General features: G+C 35.5%; 1 protein-coding gene across 27 annotated transcripts in view; it reads right to left on the bottom strand.

Annotated features, from left to right (window-relative positions):
• GALNT13 (polypeptide N-acetylgalactosaminyltransferase 13) overlaps window positions 1-25501 on the bottom strand; it is a 943716-nt gene that overhangs the window by 626498 nt on the left and 291717 nt on the right. For all 27 annotated transcript variants that reach the window (XR_015151979.1, XR_015151977.1, XR_015151981.1 and 24 more), the window contains one exon: window positions 2341-2411. The gene's annotated coding sequence lies outside the window, so the exon portion shown is untranslated. The remainder of the gene's footprint in view (window positions 1-2340; window positions 2412-25501) is intronic.

The raw sequence follows: 25501 nt of genomic DNA, 5'->3' as shown, positions 1-25501 counted from the left end.
AACTGTGGAAAATTCTGAAAGAGATGGGCATACCAGACCACCTGACCTGCCTCTCGAGAAACCTGTATGCAGGTCAGGAAGCAACAGTTAGAACTGGACATGGAACAACAGACTGGTTCCAAATAGGAAACAGAGTACGTCAAGGCTGTATATTGTCACCCTGCTTATTTAACTTATATGCAAAGTATATCATGAGAAACACTGGGCTGGAGGAAGCACAAGCTGGAATCAAGATTGCCAGGAGAAATATCAATAACCTCAGATATGCAGATGACACCACTTTTATGGCAGAAAGTGAAGAGGAACTAAAAAGCCTCTTGATGAAAGTGAAAGAGGAGTGTGAAAAAGTTGGCTTAAAGCTCAACATTCAGAAAACTAAGATTATGGCATCTGATCCCATCACTTCATGGGAACTAGATGGGGAAACAGTGGAAATAGATGGGGAAACAGTGGAAACAGTGTCAGACTTTATTTTTGGGGGCTCCAAAATCACTGCAGATGGTGACTGCACTAATGAAATTAACAGATGCTTACTCCTTGGAAGGAAAGTTATGACCAACCTAGATAGCATATTCAAAAGCAGAGACATTACTTTGCCAACAAAGGTCTGTCTAGTCAAGGCTATGGTTTTTCCAGTGGTCATGTACGGATGTGAGAGTTGGACTGTGAAGAAAGCTGAGTGCCAAAGAATTGATGCTTTTGAACTGTGGTGTTGGAGAAGACTCTTGAGAGTCCCTTGGACTGCAAGGAGATCCAACCAGTCTATCCTAAAGGAGATCAGCCCTGGGTGTTCATTGGAAGGACTGATGCTAAAGCTGAAACTCCAATACTTTGGCCACTTCATGCGAAGAGTTGACTCATTGGAAAAGACCCTGATGCTGGGAGAGATTGAGGGGAGAAGGAGAAGGGGACGACAGAGGATGAGACAGCTGGATGGCATCACTGACTCTATGCACATGAGTTTGAGTGAACTCCAGGAGCTGGTGATGGACAGAGAGGCCTGGCGTGCTGCGATTCATGGGGTCACAGAGTCGGACACGACTAAGCGACTGAACTAAACTGAACTGAACTGAATTTTTACCCATTTTAAAGATACATTAAGTAATTTATTCAAAGTTACACAGCTGAAACACTGAATAAGTGATAAACCCAGAATTTAAATCCAGGTGGTCTGAATCCAGAGTCAAAATTCTTAAAACACTACACTATGCCACCTTCTTGAAAAAAGTAGTTATACTGCAAAACAACATACATATATCAATGTGGCCATTATTGTCTCTCCATTTTTTGGAAATTTTATTTTGAATCATACACCAGATTATCCCAGTTCATCAAACAAGGAATTTGAGCTCACAGAGGCTAGGACTCTATGATCTTATGCTTCTTTTCAACTCTAAAATAATAATATAAGAGCACGCGTGTTTTTTTCTCAGTATATGAAATAGGACTTTCAGAGAGCTTCAGAAGTCTAATTCTGAACACTTTTCATCAAAGAATAATTTAGATGATTTATAAACTTCCTTTCAGAATCAAGTTATTTTCACTTATTTCCTACTAGTTAAAGCAATCTAAGTCAGGAATTGGAAGCATTACTCGAAATGGAAATAATGACATGATAGATAATACAGAAAAAAAAAAATCTGTAACACTTCTGTGATATTGCTTACACAAAACAAAAATCCAAAGAAATAATTACAAAATATTTGTATTCTTAAATAATCAGACTCTTAACTAAAATTAATTTTACTTTTTCTAAGTTATTAGTGAAGGTAATATTTTTTGAAAAGCCTGTGTTTTCATCAAAGCCAATGACTTCACTTTGAATAGATACTGGGCAGGTATTAAAACATCTTGGATCTCAATTTTCTCATTCATAAAATGGGAATAAGAATAGTGATCTTTAATTGGGGAAGAATTAAGACAAAATACATAAACTGCCTGATACATAGCCAATCTTAATCCTTAGAAAATCCAAATATTTAATTCAATACTCCTCTTTAAAATTTCCATAGCAACACTGGCTAATAACACTATTTTTTTCCTACATGCTTCTCAAGTTATGATTAAAAGGGAAAAGAATCACTTAAATAATAAGTGATAGAAATTATGTACCAGTTATGTACATAGAACAAAAGTAAAATCAATCATCAGAAATCATGAAATTATGCAACTTAATTGAGACTAGCAAATAGCTCAAATTTTTCTCTTTTACATACAGTTTTCCTCAGTATTCACAAATATCAAGAACTGTAAATAGAAATGTATTCTTTTATGACTGTGTGCCAAATTTATTCAGCATGACTGCAATTGAGTGGAAAAATAAAAATACATATTACTTACTGTATGTGGCACTTGGCAATTTCAGAATGATTTGCAAACATTCATCCTCAGAATACTCCTACAAAATGCATCTGTGAAAAGAAAGAAATACAGAAGAGTAAGCAATTTGCCAAGGTCACAGAAACTCTAATCCAGACCGACACTCATTCAGACATCACATATTTTAACATACTGAAATAAGGTTTTGCAAAATATAGATTATACATCTAGCATATTATAGTAGGCTGAAGAACAGAAATGTTCCCAACTATATGCAAATCTTCCTACACATCAGTCAAGGAGGACACTCTTAAGATGAATCTGCATGTGGACTTTCAAAATCCGTGTAAGAAACACAGGCCCCCAGAATGAGCCAGAATAACGTAAGAGCAATTCAAAAATATGAGGTATTTGTAAGTGAATTTAGTTGGAGTTTTTAGGTGGTTGTTACATAATTCAAGTTTTGAAAATGTACTTCTGTCTAATACATGAAAATCCCTGAGTCACAGGAGAATTCTGCTTGATTTATTCAGAGAATTACACTGATTCACTTTGTAAATGTGCTTCAATTCTAATTGAAAACTAGGTACTGAGAAAAGCACAGACATGCCACTTGCACACCTCACAAAAATAAACAAACATTTATTTCTTTTTTTTTTTTCAGAAAGCCAATTATAAGGAGAAAGTTATTTAATCAGATTTCATTAATTAACGTGTTTGTTTAAAGGAAAGATGTATGGAAAAGCACAGTAATTTCGAAGTACAAAATATTTCAAAACTTAAGTGAATTTTATGCTTCTGGGTATGCTGTTTTGTTTTATAAAAGAACTGTTCAAATGAAATAAAACAAAACACAACTTAATGATAATTAAAGTAACCCTTCAAAGTACAATGTGTTGTTTCCGACAGTTCAAACACATTATAGACCATACAAATAAAAATTAAGTAGCAAGCATCTTTAGAGAGACATTCGTTCTTAGCAGCTAGTAGAATTTCTGCCCAGAGATTTGGTGCTTTGTAGGATGAAGCAGAAACACTGGCTTAACAAATCAACAGTTCAACAAGCAGAACAGGCATTATGAGTAGAACACCTAATTAATCGATCTTCTAGTGTGTGAAAGACAAGAGGGTGGCACTGGCCTCTGCCTTGCACAGGAACGAATGATTGTACTAATGCTCAACAGGGAGCTTCTCAAATAAGATGAAACTAGAGATAGTTCAAAAGATGCTTTTGAACTGTGGTGTTGGAGAAGACTCTTGAGAGTCCCTTGGACTGCAAGGAGATCCAACCAGTCTATTCTGAAGGAGATCAGCTCTGGGATTTCTTTGGAAGGAATGATGCTGGGGCTGAAACTCCAGTACTTTGGCCACCTCATGCGAAGAGTTGACTCATTGGAAAAGACTCTGATGCTGGGAGGGATTGGGGGCAGGAGGAGAAGGGGACGACAGAGGATGAGATGGCTGGATGGCATCACTGACTCGATGGACGTGAGTCTGAGTGAACTCTGGGAGTTGGTGATGGACAGGGAGGCCTGGCATGCTGCGATTCCTGGGGTTGCAAAGGGTCGGACACCATTGAGCAACTGGACTGAACTGAACTGAACTGAACTGAGAGATAGTTACTGAGTTCATAGGTAAATGTCAAAAGTAAATCAAAAAATTTTATGAAACCCTGTATTTTTATAAATTTCATTTTTCTAAGTTTAAAACTCAGAGTTTAAATAGAATAGACTGATACAAACTCACATTCACATATTGTTTCAATAGAATTACGAAGTTATAACAACTGGCAGATTTGTGTATTCCTTCATGCTGTAGCATAGTCATCCTCCTAGGCAAGAGAATTCAAACTAACCTTAATCCCATGACTTGCCCAATTTGACACAGCTAAGAAGCAGTGATCCTGGGCGTAGAGCCAGCCACTTTCAACCTCAATTTCTTCTCACGACAACACCTACTAGTCCCTACACCTCATGCAGAGCAGAAGCTGCAAACTGGAGCATAACAACCAAAACTGGTGTACGGCAATTTTTTAAAAAAATTCTACACCATGATTTTAAAATATTAAAAAATGTTCAAAAGCAAGAAATTTCTCATAAGAGTCCTAATTTCTATCTTTTTTTTGGAAGAGCAAATATATCTTAAGTCTGGGTTCACAGCTTCCAGAAAGTAGAAAAATGATTGCTGCTCTCGCATGAGACATGCCTCCTGCACTCATCTAATTCCTAATTTGCAAACTCTGTCCTACTCTGTAATTTTCAAACATCAGAATGTTTCGCTCCTGATCCAAACCCCCCTTACCTACCAACCATGATCAGACCTCTTTGCAGTGAAACTGAAAGAATGATATTAAATATGTTCCAAGAGCATATTTCATTAGTTTAAGTGACTGCTTATAACTACATTTCACAATATTGTCATAATCAGATGTTATTGATTAGATACCTCATTTCTACATACATATACATTTTTAAAAGTCAGGGGGTTGAATTTCCAGGTATTTAAATACATAGCTGATAAATCTTAAATCTAAAGGAGAAATTTTTAAAATACAATTGGCTGGTACACAATCGTAAGTTTCAATCATCTCAAATCATAATTTTTTTGTTTACAGTGGACACATTTTTCAGAGAGACAACTCCTGGGTTGAGAGGTGTGCTATTCAATAAAATAATTATAAGAATAAAGAAAAAAGCCTTCAATTTAAATAATCTAGGTTAAGAGAACGATGACCGCTAAAGGTAAGGCAATGCAGCCACAATGTCTGGTTACATCATGGCATATGGCAAATAACTTAAAATACCAATATGTTTTGTGGAATGCTTAAAAAATATGGGCCTGGAATTTGAGGTAGTTGTGGTAATAATAGCCACCTAAATCTGAAACTTTCCACACATACTGTAAAATATACAGCCAACAAAAACAAGTAAAAACACACAAATTCTAGGCCTTCAGCATAACTAGAAGTTGGAGGACAATAAAAATGTCAGATTACCAGTAAACAGAAAATTAAACACCAATTTCTAACAGAAGTATCTTTCAAGCTGTACGACAGTGATCTAAAGGGTCTAGAAACTGAGGGAGAGAAGCAAAGAAAACAAAGATCCTAAGAGTGACATAAAATTCACCAGCTGAAAGTCCACTGAAACTCTGATAGTGTTGAAAAACTATCCTGACAGATTAGAACACAAAGATAGGGAGAATATTTAAAAAGATATAGAATTCAAGGTGATGCCTTCTTTTGTTTGTTTTTTCCTCAGGGAGGAGTAAGGCATTTTGAAATGGTGGGGCTGGGACTTTTCTGGCAGTCCAGTCACTAATACACCATGCTTCCATGGCAGGGGGCATGCATTTGATCACTGGTGAGGGAACTAAAATCCCACATGCCATGTGCAGAGCAGCCAAAAAAATAGGAAAAAATAAATGATAGGGCTATTTCAAAAGGACCCTGGCCTCAGCTTAAAGAAATTCTCACAAATCAAATCTGGGAAGTTGGAAAACCAGAATAAATAATTATCATAAAGAATTAAACTTCATTACAGAATATAAATTATAAATAAAATACATGAATAAAGTATATAAAGAAGAATCAGAAAATTCTTTCCTTGCACAGAATATACCTTAGAGTTAGAAAATCAACATTAAACACATATTATTAATATTATTATAATTAACTGATTAAGTCAGGAAAATATCTCTGGATTAGCACTTGTAGGTGAAAGGGTGTTGACAAACAGGATATTTCCATAGTCTTAAAGTATCTTCCCCCAAATCACTTATTAATTACAATCAAGAAAACAGTAACCTTCAATGGAGAAACAAGACCACCTTAAATAAATAATCAAGGAAAAATCATCAAAATGGAACAAACCCACAAAACAAGCCTCCAAGTATGATGCACTTGAGAAGGACACAACGTGATTTCTGTGGTATGTCTGCCAAAAATCTGCAAACTGAATCAATCATTAGGAAATATCAGGCCAATGCAAACTGACGAAAGTCTAAAAATATCTGACCTGAACTCATCAAAGTCATTAAAAACTGAAGTTTAAAAAAGACATAACAACCAAATACACATGTGATCCTAGAGGTTCTGTGAGTTATTAATACATGATAGCATTTTGCTAAAATGATATTCTTAATGGTTAAAATTGTACTATAGTTATATAGGAAAATGTACTTATTCTTAGGAAATACACACTAAAGTACTTCAAGTAAAGAAGCATGCAAAGCAGGCACTCTGGGACAACCCAGAGAGACAGGGTGGAGAGGGAGGTGGGTGGGGATCAGGATACGGAGGACACATGTATACCTGGATCTGATTCATGTTGCTTTATGGCAAAACCATCACAACAGTGTAAAGTAATTATCCTCCAATTAAATTAATTTTAAAAATAAATGAATAAAAATAAAAAAGAAGCATGATGTCTATAACTTATTCCCAAAAGATTCAGGGCAATATTATCTATATGTACACATACATATGCATATATAATTATGCAATTATAGAATGCATATACAGGTGTGGGTGTGTGTATATATATATATATATATATATATAAACATATATGGAGAGAGAAAGAACAGGCAGAAATAATAAAGCACAGGGGTAAAATGTAAATACAAATCTAGACAGAGAGTAATCAGGATTCTTAAGTATAATAATTACAAATTCTCTGTATGTTTGAAGCTATACCAAAATTGTAAATTAGGGAAAATAGGTAGAAATAAATAAATGTCTTGCTTTCATTGAGATATTTTGGAATCACAGAAAAATAGCCAAAGAGATAATCGGTGAAGTGTTTCAAATCAAGAAAAACATTAAGAAGTTAAAAAACAAATCAGCATGATTGTTCAATGTTCTTGGACAACTAAAATAACAAAACTCCATATATATATGAAATGAGATGGTTGGATGGTATCACCGATGCGATGGACATGTGTTTGAGCAAGCTCAGGGAGTTGGTGAAGGACAGGGAAGCCTGGCGTGCAGTCCATGGGGTTGCAAAGAGTCAGACATGACTAAGCACCTGAACTGAAGTGAACTGATATATACAGTATATAAATACAGTCTTCTCTATTTTATATATGTGTATGTATAATTTATACATTAATATGCATATATTTAAATCAAAGATATTATATTTTAATAACATATTTATATAAGCATATTAAATCCATAAAATAAAGGAGAATGAAAGTAAATATGGAATCTAGCTTTGGACTTTTAAATAAACCATACAATAATACTATAGTCCATGAATACAGCAATGTAAAGTTAAATAATGAAGTGACATTCACAAATAAAATTTATCAGCAATTAAAAAAGAAAAGATTATCAAACAGTCCTTAAAGGTCATCAGTGGTTTTTTTCTTTATATAGCTATTTTTCCTTAATCAGAATTATCAACTTCCATTTTTCAAATTCCAAAAAAAAAATGAAACATAAATAAAAATCTCCCTTAATTCTTAAAACAACATATTTAATTTCAAACAATATATTTACTATTTTTATTTCCAAACCATTATTTAAAGAATTGTACAATATAAATTCTTTCATAATTAGCTTATTTTTTCCTTCATTTCTTCAATATTATGTTTATTGTTACAATGCAAAATAATTTTACTGATTGGCATCCCATACATGCCATCATTTAAAGATCTATAACTTGTTATCAAATATCAGCTACCAAAAAATAAAAACCACTGTAAAGTTCCTTCTGAGTATATCTTCTGCCACAGCAAGATTGTTTCCTCAGGATAAAATATCCAGAAGCAAACTCCTGGATCAAATAGCATGAGGTTTTTAAAATTTGCTAAACTGTATCTTATTAACACAGATGTACACAATTTTCATATTTGAGCAACCCCACAACCAGTTTATATTTTTACAGTCACTGCATCCATTTGCAGCCATGACATAGTGTTTGCTGCCTGATTTGGCCCTTAGGTCTTCATATTGTCATGTCCTGAATTGAGTTTTATGCATTCTTGTTGTTACAAATGTTGAGTTTACCTTTTAAAATATGTTCAAAGAGGTTATCCAAAAATATGACACTGAAATAAAACTGTTTAAATGAAAAAGCATGGAAACAAAGCAACTTTAGTAAAAGAGCTTTTTTTTTTTTTTGAGAAATTAACACTTCCTATTTTCTTGCAGAGTCAAATGTTTTACAGGACCTAAAGAAGATAGATGAAAATGTGTTACAGTCTTGTAACTGAAAACAGACCAGAGGATTGATTACTACGTGACAAGTGATGCAAGCAAAGACAGGAAATGCTACAGACCGCTCTGGATAATCCAAGCCCTCTACCAAGTCTTATTTTTAATTTATAGCAACAGTGTGTCAGTATGCCTAGATATTACCATTTACATTTTTACTATATTAGACATTAGCATGTTAAGTGCGACTTTAATTGGAGGTTTTCGTCAAACTTCAAGATACTTCAGCCACTTTTCTTCCTATCTATACTTTGTATTCTTTCAAATTCACATAGATTTAGCTTTAAATTTAACTTTCCTAGTCCACAGACTTCATATCTTGTATTATTAAGTTCTGGAGATTAATACAAATAATATTCATTATAAACATCCAATCAACCCCTTCGAGAGTTTCAACTGGTCTGCCCTGGCAGGTCACTGATTCAATGACACAAAACAAACCATGCCTTCCTTTATTCAAGACTGCATTTTCTTAACTGGCTGATGAGAACATCATACAAGATAAAAATTAAACCTTGCTGAAGTGAAGATATATGAATTCTTTTGTTTCCCTTCATATTTAAGTCCTGTCATGATGTCAGAGAATAAAATTAGATGAACTCAGTGATTTAATACTTTCAAAGCAATGTTGGTTGTTACCCACATTTGTTCTCCTCTTTGAGGTGTATGAAAAATCAAATGTCTCTTTGATTTATTCCCCTATTTTCCTAGATATCAAAGCAAGCTGATTGATCTATAACTTTTAAAGTCTTCTCTAATGTGTTCTCTCTGTCTCCCCATTTTCATTGGCCCTTAAGAGCCCTAAGCCAATGCCTTGTACACTTTCTATTGTAAATATGGCTTGTTTCTCTGTCATGGGTTTAATGATTATTTGACCAGGATAAATTATTAATAGCAGATATTAGGGTTCATATGTCAAGCAAAAATTAAAATGAAGAAAAATTCAAAGGAATTCAGAGGAGAGGAATAGAAAGAATTAACATTCAGGAAATTAAAAATATTTAAAATGGCTCAAATAGAAAAATCTATATTTCATAAAAGGAAATATCTAGTAGTTTAGTTTTATTTAATTGTATGAAGGATTATTTTTAGAGTTAGCTTCCAAGTAACAAATTTGTTTTAACAGTAGCAGAAGAGATTATATTATACACCAGAGATGAATTTCCAGAAACTAAGATTAAGTAATCTAGTTATCTCATACTAGTTATTTCTTTTTTTTTTAAGTGAAGATTCTTTTGAGCCTAAATTTAGAACTGAGATCTTTCAAATCATGAGATTCAATTAGAAATGTGGTGTAAATATGTGATGAACTTCAGGTAGAAGATGTGAGTTAGCTTTCTATTGTTTTATGGTCAATTTTGGTGCTTTCTTCATGTTTTACACCATTGTTTAAATGTACCACATTTGTATTTACCTCTTCTGACAAGAAAAACTGATTGAAAGTGCATCTTTATGGCTAACAAACACATGAAAAGATGCTCAACATCACTCATTATCAGAGAAATGCAAATCAAAACCACTATGAGGTACCATTTCACGCCAGTCAGAATGGCTGCGATCCAAAAGTCTACAAGCAATAAATGCTGGAGAGGGTGTGGAGAAAAGGGAACTCTCTTACACTGTTGGTGGGAATGCAAACTAGTACAGCCACTATGGAGAACAGTGTGGAGATTCCTTAAAAAACTGGAAATAGAACTGCCTTATGATCCAGCAATCCCACTGCTGGGCATACACACTGAGGAAACCAGAAGGGAAAGAGACACATGTACCCCAATGTTCATCGCAGCACTGTTTATAATAGCCAGGACATGGAAGCAACCTAGATGCCCATCAGCAGATGAATGGATAAGAAAGCAGTGGTACATATACACAATGGAGTATTACTCGGCCATTAAAAAGAATACATTTGAATCAGTTCTAATGAGATGCATGAAACTGGAACCTATTATACAGAGTGAAGTAAGCCAGAAAGAAAAACACCAATACAGTATACTAATGCATATATATGGAATTTAGAAAGATGGTAACAATAACCCTGTGTACAAGACAGCAAAAGAGACACTGATGTATAGATCAGTCTTATGGACTCTGTGGGAGAGGGAGAGGGTGGGGCGATTTGGGAGAATGGCATTGAAACATGTATAATATCATGTATGAAACGAGTTGCCAGTACAGGTTCGATGCACAATACTGGATGCTTGGGGCTGGTGCACTGGGACGACCCAGAGGGAGGGTATGGGGAGGGAGGAGGGAGGAGGGAGGAGGGTTCAGGATGGGGAACACAGGTATACCTGTGGTGGATTCATTTTGATATTTGGCAAAACTGATACAATATTGTAAAGTTTAAAAATAAAATAAAATTAAAATTAAAAAAAAAAAAGAAAGTGCATCTTTAACTTTACTATATCTTCCAAACATAGGGTGTGGCAGGTTGGATCTTCCAAAGACGACCATCCTGCATGGACTTCTGCAACGTGACCTTGACATTTACCCATCAAAAGATGAAGTTATTTCTTTCCCTCCTGGAATCTGAGCAGAGGCTAGGACTTCTTTGACCAAGAGGCTATGTTGGAAGCAACAGGGTACCAGTCCAGGAGTAACTCTTAACTGGCCTAGCCTCTTCTGTCTTCTGCCTCCTGGCACGCTCAGTTGCCATGGAAAAACTTCAGGTCACTCTGCTGGAGAGGCCAGCCATGCTGTGGAGCACAAGGCATAGGACATGCGAGTAAAGGATACTCACATGTGGACATCCCATTCATTCAGCTTTTAGTGACTCCAGTCCCGGACACCACTTGATGGCAGCTACAGGAGAATTCCCAAGTGAGGATCTCCCAGCTGAGCCCCCTTAACCCACAGAACTATGAGAGATTACGATGGCTTTATTTAAGCCACTAAATTTATGGATAATTTCTTGCATGGCAATAAAATAACCAAAAAATATGATTATCTTGGAATTCAAAATCTAGAAGTATAATGTAATATCTAGCACCTTTTATCTATGTAAAATCTAAAATTATATATATATAAATCACATTGACCAGAATGTGAATTGTTTATATGGTAATCTACTTTTCTGTCTCTATCTCTACATGTGTCTATGCAAGTTATCTTATATCCAGTTAAAATGATTTTCAACTGTTTTCTGACTGGTTGTGCACTAACACAGGAGTTAATTACATATATGAAACATGTGTATATATGTATATGTATTTATATGCACATACACACACACAGTGTGGTTTAGGGCCACTCAACCTGTAAAACTGAACATACAGCATAAATCTGAATGCTGTTCCTATGTGAAGAACTGACAGTGTGGAAAACAGTTTAAATTTGCTGTCTGTGCTCCCCCAAAGGAGAAGGAAGACCAGTAAGACCAATGAGAAAAATCACAAGAAATCAAATTTAAGCTCAGAATAAGGAAAATGACTTACTGCAAAGAATGACAAAACAGAATGGGCTTCCCAAAAAAGGGCCAAATGAAGAGTGAAAGAAGAAGTTGAAGGTTCATTCTCCAGAAATGCTGAAAGGGACTTCAAGTTCTACTGGTTGCTGGAATGAAAAGTTTTTTAAATACCCTTTTAAACCCACACTTTTGATAAATTTGCAGTGATTAACTTTGGACTATATTATATATATATATATTTGGACTAGCTAATATTTTATATCCTTATCATATTCTAGAAACAGAGACATGAGAAGTGTCACAAAAATTCATTCAATAGAGTATCATTAAATTCACAGCCCTTTCTCCTACTGAATCAATATTTAACAATTTTTCAAGACATTTATTGAATAACTAGCTATATTATGGACTTTGGTAGGCCTCCAGGGAACAATGAGGAATGTGATGCCTCCACTGTGAAAAAGATTATAATTTAAAGTGGGAGACAGAGGAGGATACAACTAAGATAACATGGTGTAAGTCAGCAACAGCAATAGAAACAAAGTACTATGGAAACTGGAAAAAGGAATATAAAGCTTCTGCCTTAAAAATTTGGGAAAATCTTTTAAAAAGAGGTAGAATTTAAGCTGATCTTTGAAATGAAAAGATAAGTATTTCAAGGCTACAAAACAGTACAAGCAAAGAAATAGTCATAGATATCTATACCATGCCTAGGTAACAAATTAATACAGTGAATTCTTAAAATAGATCAGGAGAGGGTAATAAATGAGAAGTGAGCTCACTGGGATAGATTTCTATAAAGGGTCTTGAATGACATGCTGAAAATTTTGAAATTTAACCAGTAGGGCTTTCAAAGGTTTTTATACCCAGGAGTTACATGCCCAGAACTATTTTTAGTGAGATCCCTCTACCAACAATGTGGAGTAGGTAATGGACTATACAATGTGGAGTAAATTTATTTTAAAGAAACATGTCAGCTTTGGGTTTAGATTAGGCATAGCCTAGACTGAGGGAGGGTGGGCTGACAGGATCACCCCTCAAGATCCCTTTCCATCTTAAACTCTGTGACTTATGCCTCTTGCAAAGGGAACACATTGCAGATAATTTTTTTTTTTTTTTTTAAATGACAGATGTGGAAGAACTCTTGGGCCACTCTGGTGAATATCACAAAGACATTGCCATTTCAAATACCCAATGAGCTTGATAAGAAGTACAGGAAATCCACAATCTCTGATGAGCTGACAATGGAATGTGAGAAGGAAAAAAATCACAAGGAAGAGATTAATAGAGCACAGCAGAAAGGCATTTTCAACTATCCTTCTGGGAGAGCCAGATAAAAATTTGACTGACCTAAATCCTTTTTGGCCTGCATCATTTTCCAAAGTAGCGTCTCTGGCTTTGGAAGGCCTAGGGGATCTATCTGTACATGTGCAATCTAATTAATGTGTGTAGGAAAGACATAATTGTGTAGGACATTTTGCTAGGTACAGCATAAAAAAAAACCATGTTGGACTGCCTTCGTGGATTTTATAATCTTTTAAAGACAGATGGATGTAGATATACATCTACAATTTGGGAAGATAAAAGAAAGGATTTATTAAACTGCAGAAACCGACAAAAATGTAGGTACTTATATTAAATGCTTCATGAGTATCAATAATGAGCGGGACAACTCCTTGATCAGTTCCATTTCAAGGGGAAATGGAGCCGAATGTCAGAGGATAAATTTCAGTGACATGATCTCACACCTGAAACTGGCTGGGAGGAAAACGGAAATTTTTACCCTGTTCAGACTGGACATCACTGTAAACCAAGGTCACACAAGAAGTCTAAGGTACAACAAGCCACATGACTGCAGCTGCTTGAAGGGAGGAAGAGGTCAACCACAACACTGCACCAATCTAGAGAACAAGTTCCTTTTCTTTCCTTCCTTCCCTTGTGCTGTTGTTGGTGTTGGTTCTGGGCCACATGGCCCTGACTAGAGAGATCTATATGTGCATGGACCTATATGTGGATCTACCTTTCAAAAAGGTAGGCATTCATGAAATTTCTAATGACTTGAAGGTGTGAACCTGTACTGAGAGAGTAACACGTGAAGAAGTTTCAATTTTATCCCTGAGACTGACGCACGCTGTGTGAAATCTGAATTCTTAAGTCCTCTGAACGGCTTGCTTGATGGCAATCAGCCAAGTATATCATCAGATAAGAGCTTTAGACACTGAAGAAATCCACTGTCCTTGAAGCCCCTGCACAGTGGTAAAGGCACACATCTTCCTGTAAAATACAGCCACAGATAACACAGTGTGGGTGAATTTGCTGAAAGACACAGAGAATAAAAAGTAAAAACTCTACAGGATAACATGTAGAAATGTGCTTCTTATTCATAAATTTGTAATATTGTTCATATAGAAAGATGACATTTATATTTTTCATGGCATAAGAGGCCCTTTTTTTTGACAGAATGGCTTAGCCTTATGAAAATATGTAGCTCTAGTTTGCAGATGTTGTTCATTTTGAATGAGGTATAATCCCCAGAAGCAGAAATGAGAAAAATCCTCTCTTTAACAGCATGAGACTTCAGTAAGGAAGAGACATGACAGAAAGAAAGCAGTAGGGCAGACAAAAAGAAAAACGGCTCTCACCACATGGACCCCCAGGGTTTCACAAGAACCCACTGCTAAAAACTCATTTGTAGGTATGTGTCTGTTAATGAGACTTTGGAAGCACTTGATCTTGTATTTATTTATTTTGGGTTTTTTTTTGTCTTATTTTTTATTTTATACTAAAATATAGCTAATTAACAGTATTATGATAGTTTCAGGTTCACAACAAAGCAATGCAACCATACATATACATGTATCAATTCTCCCCCAAACTCCCCTTCCATCCAGGTTGCTACATAACATTGAGCAGACTTTCCTGTGTTATACAGTAGGTCCCTGTTGGTTTTCCATTTTAAATATACCAACGTGTACATGTCGCTGACCTTGCATTTACATACTGCCCTAAACCAAGTAGATCCCCAAACCACTAGCCCTATTTATTAACTGATTATATATATTGACTACTTAAGTAGGAATCACTTCACACACCAAGGAAGTATGCTTCTGTATTAAAATATGGTAATATTTTGCTGGCCCACAACTTTATACATCAAGTTATTGTGAGATGTAGTCCTTTGGCAAATTAAAAGTACATGGCTATTTAGAAGGGCTTCCCTGGTAGTTCCGCTGGTAAAGAATCTGCCTGCAATGCAGGAGACACTGGTTCAATTGCTTAGTTGGGAAGATCCGGTATAGAAGAGATAGGCTACTTGCTCCAGTATCCTTGGGCTTCCCTGCTGGCTCAACTGGTAGAGAATTTGTTTTCAATGCAGGAGACCTGGGTTCAATCCCTGAGTTGGGAAGATCCCCTGGAGAGGGAATGGCTACCCACTCAAGTATTCTGGCCTGGAGAATTCCATGGACTATATAGTCCATGGGCTTGCAAAGAGTTGGACACGACTTAGGGACTTTCATCTTCACTTAAATAAAACACAGATGTGTAAAATGACTAAAATCACATAATATTTTTTTCTTTGGCAAGCATCAAATACTTATACTATTAAAATAGAGGACAAAAAATAAATCAGCTAAAAATGACTAAATGATGGAGTTTTAGGGGTATTACTATGAGGAGGAGCGAGAACAGTGAAAGGGAAGAGTTGATGGTGTTGGTGTCAGGCCATGTTGATAAACTTACTTGGCTCTGCAAAGGGAGCTCTATCTATGGGTATCAGCAAAAAGATAGGAATTCATAAAATTTCTAAATTGAAGGTTGGCTAAAAACTCAAAACCATTAAATTAAGATTGAAAAGAAAGTTATACTGAAGATAAGGTTTTAGATAGGGACATCAAAAAAAGCTGAACCAAAACTTAATATGGTCCAACAAATGGTCAAAATGACTCGAAAGTTAATAAAACAACTCAAAGTCAAGAATAAATCTGCATTATCATAAAAGAAGTAATCTGAGCAATACCCAAGAGATTGTGAAGATTCACACTTTTATTGTAAAGTTAAAAAATAAAATAAAATTTAAAAAAAAGAATGTTATATATATAAAAAAAAAATACCCTGAAGAAAACTGGACAGCAACATGTAAATCATGTGTAAATCAATTTAAATCATGTAAATCAATGAAGTTAGAGCACTCCCTCACACAATATGCAAAAATAAACTCGAAATGGCTTGAAGACTTAAATATAATATGTGACAACATACACGTCCTAGATAGAACATAGGCAAACTATTCTCCAACATAAATCACAACAATATTTTCTTAGATCATTCTACCAAGGCAAAAGAAATAAAAACAAAAATAAACAAATGGAACCTAATCAAACTTACAACCTTTAGTATAGCAAAGGAAATCATAAACAAAGTGAAAAGACAACCTATGGGATTGGAGAAAATATTTGCAAATGGTGCTACTGATGATAGCTTAATTTCCAAAATAAATAAACTATTCATATCGCTCAATAGCAAACAAACAAACCAATCAAAAAATGGGCAGGAGAGTAAATAGTCATTTCTCCAAAGAAAACATACAGATGGCCAAGAGGCACATGAAAAGATGTTCAACATCACTAAGTGTTAGAGAAATGCAAATCAAAACTACAATGAGGTACCACTTCATACTTGTCAGGATGGCCATCATCAAAGAGTCTACAAATGATAAATGCTGGAGAAGGTGTGGAGAAAAGGGAATCCCCCGATACTGTTGATGGGAGTGTTAACCGGTGCAGTCACTGTGGAAAACAGTATGAAGTTTCCTTAAAAAACCAAAAATAGAGTTACCATATGATCCAGCATTCCCACTCTAGGGTATATATCCAGAAAATATAAAAACTTTAATTGGAAAAGATATATACACCCCAGCGTGCATAGTAGCACGGTTTACAAAATAGCCAAGACATGCAAGCAACCTAAGTGTCTATTAGGAAAGGAATAAATAAAGATAACATGGTAGATATACACATTGGAATATTACTCGGGCATAAAAAAGGAATGGAATATTGCCATTTGCAGCAGCATAGATGGCTCCAGAGATTATCATACTAAGTAAAGTCAGTCTTACAGAGAAAAACAAGTATTATATGATATCACTTATATTTATGTGGAATATAAAAAAGTGATACAAATGAACTTATTTACAAAACAAACAGAACCTCAGACATAGAAAGCAAACTTATCATTACCAGAGGGGAAGGGTGTGAGTGAAAGTTGCTCAGTCGTATCCAACTCTTTGCAACCCCATGGACGATACAGTCCATAGAATTCTCCAGGCCAGAATACTGGAATGGGTAGCCTTTCTCTTCTCCAGGGGAACTTCCCAACCCAGGGATTGAACCCAGGTCTCCCACACTGCAGGAGGATCCTTTACCAGCTGAGCCACCAGAGAAGCCCAGGGAAGAGTGGAGAGGGGTGAATTAGGAGTTTGGGATTAACAGATATACACTACTATATAACAGATACACACTACTGCATAGTAAGCAATGACTTACTGTATAGCACAAGAAATTATATTCAATATCGTATAATAACCTACAAAGGAAAAGAACCTGAAAAATAATATGTATGTGTAGACATATATATGTAAGTATAGCTAAATCACTTTGCTGTAACACTTGAAACTAACACAATACTATAAATCAACCATGGTAGTACTCCAGTGCTTAGTCATGAGTAGGACATGCTTGCTCAGTCATATCCTACTCTGTGTGACCCACAGGACTGTAGCCCACCAGGCTCCTCTGACCATGAGGATTCTCCATGCAACAATACTGGAGTGGGCTGCTGTACATATCTGTATGTCTGCACTCCTCCAGGGGATCTTCCAGACCCAGGGATCGAACCTCCGTCTCTTACATCTACCTGTGTTGGCAATCAGGTTCTTTACCACTAGCGCCACCTGGGAAGCCACGAAATCAACCATCAGTTCAGTCACTCAGTCATGTCCGACTCTGTGACCCCATGGACTGTAGCACGCCAAGCTTCTCTGTCCATCACCAACTCCTGGAGCCTACTCAAACTCATGTCCATTGCATCAGTGATGCCATCCATCTCATCCTCTGTTGGCCCCTTCTCCTCCCACCTTCGATCTTTCCCAGCATCAGGGTCTTTTCTAATGAGTCAGTTTTTCGCATCAGGTAACCAAAGTATTGGAGTTTCAGCTTCAGCATCAGTCCTTCCAATGAATATTCAGGACTGATTTCCTTTAGGATTGACAGGTTGGATCTCCTTGCAGTCCAAGGGATGGACTCTCAAGAGTCTTCTCCCATTAAAAAATAGATAAATACCTAAGAAACACATAAAAATAAAAACTCAGCTTTCAGTAGAAACCCTTTGGGGAACACATGCACGCACACACACATGTATACACATATTTGGTGGGCATCAGTCCTGTCCTCTGAAAGCAAACAGTATATCTTTGGTTTAGTATTAGTCAGTGGGGACGGAGGTAGGAGGAGGGTTCAAGAAGGAGGGGACATATGTATACTTAATACCAATTCATGTTGATATATGGCAAAAACAATCACAATATTGTAAAGTAATCATCCTCTAATTAAAAAAAGAACTACAAAAAATGTACTGCAAAATCAATCATATTTTTAAATATTTCTATATCTTGTTTTTATATTTATAACTACAGTGAATATTTTCTGTGAGTACTAACTCCCAAATCATTGTTAAATAAAATGAAAACTAGTCACAAAGTGAATTTACAAGGTTAGTTATCAATGGACTATCATACTACACGAATGGTGTAATATTTTGGCAAATAGATGCAACAATACAACAAAATCAATTGTCTGTCTGTGACTTAATGCAACCTTGGTTGAAAAGAGTTAACCTCATGCATGATTCTCAGACACAGCAGGAATTATTACTTGATTTTAATTATTTCTCACAGAGAAATTCCTTACAAGGTTGTTGAAATTTTGACTAAACTTTTCTTTTTAATTACTTGTAAAATATATTCAAACACAAAACTTCAGTATGGAAGGCAACAGGAAGACTAAGCAAATGTAAACTAATGATCCCACATTATTTTAGGCAGCTCTAGAAAACTGTTTGGATCACAATAAGAAAAGTAGTAAAAGCTCATTTAAGTAATTTCATTATTTTTAGTATGAAAATGATTTTCAAACACAAATAAAACACATTTGCTATTTAATAACCACTCCATAACTCTTGCCTGGAAAATCCCAGGGACGGAGGAGCCTGGAAGGCTGCAGTCCATGGGGTCGCTAAGAGTCAGACACGACTAAGCGACTTCACTTTCACTTTTCACTTTGATGCATTGGAGAAGGAAATGGCAACCCACTCCAGTGTTCTTGCCTGGAGAATCCCAGGGATGGGGGAGCCTGGTGGGCTGCCATGTATGGGGTCGCACAGAGTCGGACACGACTGAAATGACTTAGCAGCAGCAGCAGCAACCTATATAACCATTTCTTATATAATAAACTCTTACTAAACATAACATAAGTTTTTCCTTCATCGTTTTTTAAAAATAAATATTCTATCTTACAGAACATATTTTTGGAGTTGAGGAAGTTACAGGTTACATTAAATAATTAGTCCTGGTACATTTCAATAGACCACAAATGATTCAGAAATAAATCAGAAACAGCATGATGCATCATTAGATTACCACCAGCAGTTTATTAATTTATGTATAATTATCATGTGTACAAATTATTGTGAAGGAATTGACAAACTCAGTGTTGAAAACAACATATTATTCTCATACGATAAGACAAGAGAATTGGAACTCAAATATTTCTAAATGAGAAATCAGTTACAATTTGTTATCTCAAATTATGTGTCTTTCTACATTAAAAAATGAAGACTCTTCGATTAAGCACTTAGAAAAAATCATTAAAATAAGACATCACATACTTAAAATGAAGTCTGTGTCACTAAAGAACAAAAATATAACAATAATGTTTCATCTTTTTCAAAGGACTAAGGCTAGAATAGTAATATGTTTTCAAATGGTTACTGTTTTTCATATTCACACAGAGAAAAAGCACTCATCTTTCAGTTACTCTAAGAATCAGCCAAGACAAAATAATACAGTCAAAGCTGATCAAAAAACTAAGGGGAAAATGGAAGATGACTGCTCAACTTAGCCAAGAATACCTCACAAAAATCAGCAGTGAAGCTAAAATTTTCCAAATAAAGTTAAAAGGAATAGAAGCTTATCACCCTTTTTCTAAGCTAGATACACTTTCTGCAAAGCAGCATTTCAGGGTTTAGTACTGGATACAATTTGTACAATATTATGATCAATTCATCATGATATGATATTTCTTTTCCTACCTTCATTTACCTTCAATTCCCTCTTAAATAAGATTTCTAAATATTTCACTAAAACAGTTTTACTGGGTTTCTATTTTGCTTGGCTTCAATCCTATCTTTAACTGCTATTTATTTATTGCCTCCTGGGATCTGATTTTACAGTTACTCTGCACAATAACTCTTGCAGGTCTGAGAATTTTATCTTGGAAATCGGTTAAGCAGATCAGATTTCTAGGCACCTGACATACTACATGCCAGTGGAGGACCCTAGAAGGGGAGATACACTAATAGCAGCTAGCATTTGTTAAGCACTTCCTAAGTGCCAGGGACAGTAATCAGTACATTACATGCATAATCACCTCAACCCATGAAAGCAGTTATAATTATTAGGAAGATGAAAATAAACATCTGGTTCTTAGAATTGTGAGAATTCAAAGTGCCAATATTACATAAAGCGCCTAAAAGAAATCCTTATAACCAATTACAAACCTGGGTTGTATTAGTGTTAGTCACGATCGCTGTCACTTGCATTTTAAAGATGAAATACTTAAATCCCACAGAAGCTATCTAACTGTGCTTTGTTAACCTGCTTAAGCAACTGGATAGTTCAAAATTTCTGAACTACATGTACGCAGGCACCACAGTCTTAAACTTGTAGTTTCAACACAAACATGTTCCACTGCCTCTTGCAAACTCGAATCTCGGCATTTTTTTTACTTAAGAATTAAGGTATGATTCATAAGCTAAAGGTTATAATTAATTGCCAAGGGTTCGGTTCAGTTTAGTTGCTCAGTCGTGTCTGACTCTTTGTGATCCCGTGAACTGCAGCATGCCAGGCTTCCCTGTCCATCACCAACTCCTGAAGCTTGCTCAAACTCATTGTCAAGAACTCCACCTTTAAAAGGAAATTTAATAGACCTTTGATTCATCGAACCAGGTGAGATAAAGGGACAAAGCATCCTCTTCACTTCCCCCAGTCACTGTCCAAAAGCCAGATCACTCAGAAAACAGTGAAAAGAGGTGACCCAAGGGGTTATAATTACAACCTGTCAACAGAAACCAGACCCCTACAGCTTTAAAGAATGCCTCACTGTTGACCTGTTTTTTCTCACTTCAGAATCTCCTAGCCTTCCATATCATAAAAATACTAGATTGTAACATATTAATTAATATGTAATTTGTGTCCTCAGTTTTCACTACTTTTTACGTTATACAAGGCCCAAACTGCAGAGTGGGGGCATATGGAGAGACCAGAACCTTCATTACTCCTTATTTCTCTTCTCTCTCTGTCTACCTCTGGTCTCTATCTCTCTTTCTGCCAATGTCTTTATTTCTATCTATCTATAGAAAGTTATTACAATTTTCTTTTAGTTTGTTGAATAAATGTTCACAGTTAAAAGATGCTAAAGCACACACACACAGAAATCTTCTAACAATCAGCAGGTTAGACATTTCTTATGGGACACATCTGTGTTCTCACATTCATTAGGAATAGCTAGCATCTTTAAAGCAACTATTTCTGATTAGCTACAAAATTAAAGTGTTAGCCCAAATAAGAAGAAGCAATGAGAACTTCCAGAGCAGCTGCCGATCTAAGACGGCAATATTCTCACATCTGTGTAATGTTGAAACAGCCATCCTTCATCTCTCAATTCCTCTGTGAATCTGCAGACACATCAGGTAATCAGAGTAACTGGTACAATTTAATAACACAGAGGACTATAAAATTTACAGTCTCTATCTGGAAACCACTACAAAATGTTGTTTAAAATTATTGTTGAGTGCTAGCTATTAAATGTTTAGGAAAACAGAGGTGGAATGGAAATAGGATTTTCTGGAGAATCATTTGGTAATGCTTTGCATGTTTACATCACAAAAAATGTTTGTTTTTAATTATAAGAAAATAAGACCTAGAAAACATATAGTTCTTTCATTTTCAAAGAAAATGATAGGCCTACATTTGGAAAATAAATAAACACTAGAATACAGTCATATCATGCTTTTTGTTTTTGTATTACCAGTTGCATCATTTCAAGGATGAGAAAACTGAGATCCAAAGAATTTAAAATGACATGCTACAGAATTTATTAAGGGTTTTACCATGACCATAATCCAATTCTCTCCTCTTAGTCCCATAATTTTTATAATACTGTAAGGGATGACTGATACTGTGTTTAATAATAAAATTTCCAAGTATTTCTATTTCTTTATAGCTTGGAGTCCCCTCCGTTAACTCCAAACTATTCCTCTCCCCAGAGGGAATCACCTTTAATTATGTATTAGTTCTAAAACAAAATGGTTAAATTCAAATGTCTTTACAGATCAAGGTGATTTAACAGAGAGTGATTGGTATCTGTGAAAATCTGGAGAGTAGAGACACACCAAAAGCAACTACATTTAAAAAAAAAATTAAAGCATATTTTGACCAAACAAACGGACCCAAAATATTTCAGACATTATCTAAATTATCTCACATACCACACTCCACGTTTCTCTATATTTTTATTAATATTATTATTCCTTCTCTTAGATTTTTTTTTTAATTTTAAGGAATGTAAAATTAACTTGCAGCAACTGTAGGTACCATCTCTTGACCCCTATTTTGTAATACGCTAATCTTCCAATTTCTGTCCTTTCCTTCTGTTTTCTCCAAGCATCATACCTACTTCCCAACCTCTTCCATCTGTATGTTTACTGTGGCAATGCCATTGCTAATATTTGCATTCTGTCTATAATTATGATTCTCTTCCACTTTTTAGCTAAAGATTGATACTGAAAATTGAAAATCAGTAAAAAAAAAAAAAAAGTTAAAAAAACACTTATATTTAAGTAATATAAAAATATTATTCATTTCAGTGCCAACTAGAGTTCTATGGTTACTTTCCTTTCTCGTATATATTTTGGTTCTTCTTGGATGGAGTTTACACTTCTTTTTTCATTTTTACACTATTTTTCTTTGTCTTCTCAAATATTTCTTGGACTTTAAAGGTTGCATAATATCCCCCTTTATCCTAGAGCCTCCCACCAGATAAAGCTTTCTACTTCTTTTACATTAACTCTATATCAGATTAAAGTAATATGAATCATTTGCCTTATAGGATTACTTCATAGCTTTTATGGTATATCTTTCTCTTTCTCTTAACTATACTTTGATGGGGGTCAACCTCAAGTAATTTTATAAGAAAGATTATATTTGAGGAAAGCATATTTAATCATTAGATGCCCGAAAATGTATTAATTCTACCCTTGCACTTGATTGATATTTTGAATGGATATTGGACATGGAATTTTGAGTTGCAAATCATCTTCCTTCATAAACTTGAGAATGATTCTATTAATTTTTAAAATAGTTCTAACTATATATTTTGTTTTCTTATAATCAGAACTCCAATTAGCAGGAAGTCATGCTTCAGGGAGATTTATAGTGATTCTTTTTACCTTTTTGTTCTTTTCCTTTGCATTGCTCAGGTTTTTTGTGTATTTGAATTAAAAATGTTCCCTTAAACTATTGATCTGAAAATCTTTAATTTCCAATAGTTTTTCTTGTTCATTTATTGTGTCTCTTCCCTATCATCTTCTTGTTTTATGAATGTAATATTTTCTAGAAACGCTTCAAAAATTTTACTTTTTGGTCTCCTTTATGATTTTTTAATTATCTGGTCCATGCAAGGTCATTTCATTGGTCACTGGTTTTCAGCTTTCTTAGTTTCATTTGTGTTGCAGTTTTTTACTAATATTTTTTCATAAAATACTTCTTAAATGTCTGGTGATACTTGGTTGATGCTTTCTATTTAACAATAAAGGAACAGAAATGGCTGAACCTTCTGTACTTAAGTGGGTCTTGCTGTTTAGAAGACTTTGCTTTTGGGTAAGCAAGGATTTGATTATTAGGCTTGAAGATCCCAAGTGTCAAAATAAAAGGGAATTTATTCCACAGTTGTAAGATGCTTTATCCTGAGTTGCCCCTCTTGTCTCTTAGCAGCTCATATAATTCCATTAGTCTATGTAAAGCGGGATAGTTAGGAGAGAAAGTGAAAAAAAAAAAAAAAAAAACTTGCTACAAGGATATTTGCATAGGAAGTAGAATTAGTGAAGAAAAGGCCAGCTATCCCATCAGACAGTAATGCATTTGCCTTTGATGCAGAAGACCTGAGTTTAATCCCTGGGTCGGGAAGATCCAGTGGAGAAGGGAATGGCTACCTACTCTAGTATTCTTGCCTGAAGAATTCCATGGACAGAGGCACCTGATGGGCTACAGTTCATGGGGTCACAAACAGCTGGACACAACTGAACCACTAATACTAGGATTTCCCAGGTGGCACTAGTGGTAAAGAACCTGCCTGCCAGTGCAGGAGACATAAGAGACACAGGTTCAATCCCTGAGTTGGGAAGATCCCCTGAAGGAGGGCATGGCAACCCGCTCCAGTATTCTTGCCTGGAGAATCCCATGGACAGAGGGGCCTGGCAGCCTGCAGTCCATGGGGTTGCACAGAGTCGGACACAACTGATGTGACTTAGCACGCATGCCCGCATTCCAGCTGATTACTTTGTTTCAGCCCTAGTCTCTCACTTAAGCCTTTTGGGGCTTACTCAGAACAAAGCAGCACCCTCTTCCCCACATCTTCAGCAGTTTTCCTCTGCCTGGCTTTACTTCATACACTTTGTAACAGTTTGATATCTTTTTAACTCCTTAATTTAATGCTTAAGTTAATGAGTTTTCAGGAGAAAGTTTAGATAAAGATATGTCTCCATCCTCCCTAGAGAAGTTGCCCCTAAAACACCTAAAATGAAGAAAAACCCAAGAACAAGCGTAATTCTTGTTATGCTTGTAAGAAGCCTAAAAATGACACTGTTGCATATCACCATACTCCTGATGACAGCAATGCTGTTCAGAATCATTCAAGTGAGGCTCTCCACAAAAATTAATGCAAACTGCACACCTCCACACATTTTAGGGTATGCAGGGTAAAAGTGGGACTCCTGATTTCATGTTCTGAGGGGTCATTTTTGTGGGCAACTGATTAACATTCTCAAACAAAAAGTGTATTGAAATTCAAAATTATTTAATGAAATAGTGGCAAATATCTTACATTCGTTGAAGTTATTTTTCCTCACAAAAGGAATGGAAATGATGCATACATGTTATTCTACTAGAATTAGAATTTTATACAGATAATAAGAATTTGTGCATTGTAGAAGCAAAATGGGCC

Source organism: Bos grunniens, chromosome 2 (genome assembly GCF_055505025.1).
Source record: "Bos grunniens cultivar Pamir isolate PY7600 chromosome 2, Bosgru_T2T1.0, whole genome shotgun sequence".
NCBI lineage: Eukaryota > Metazoa > Chordata > Mammalia > Artiodactyla > Bovidae > Bos > Bos grunniens.
This window is presented reverse-complemented; position numbering and strand designations above follow the sequence as displayed.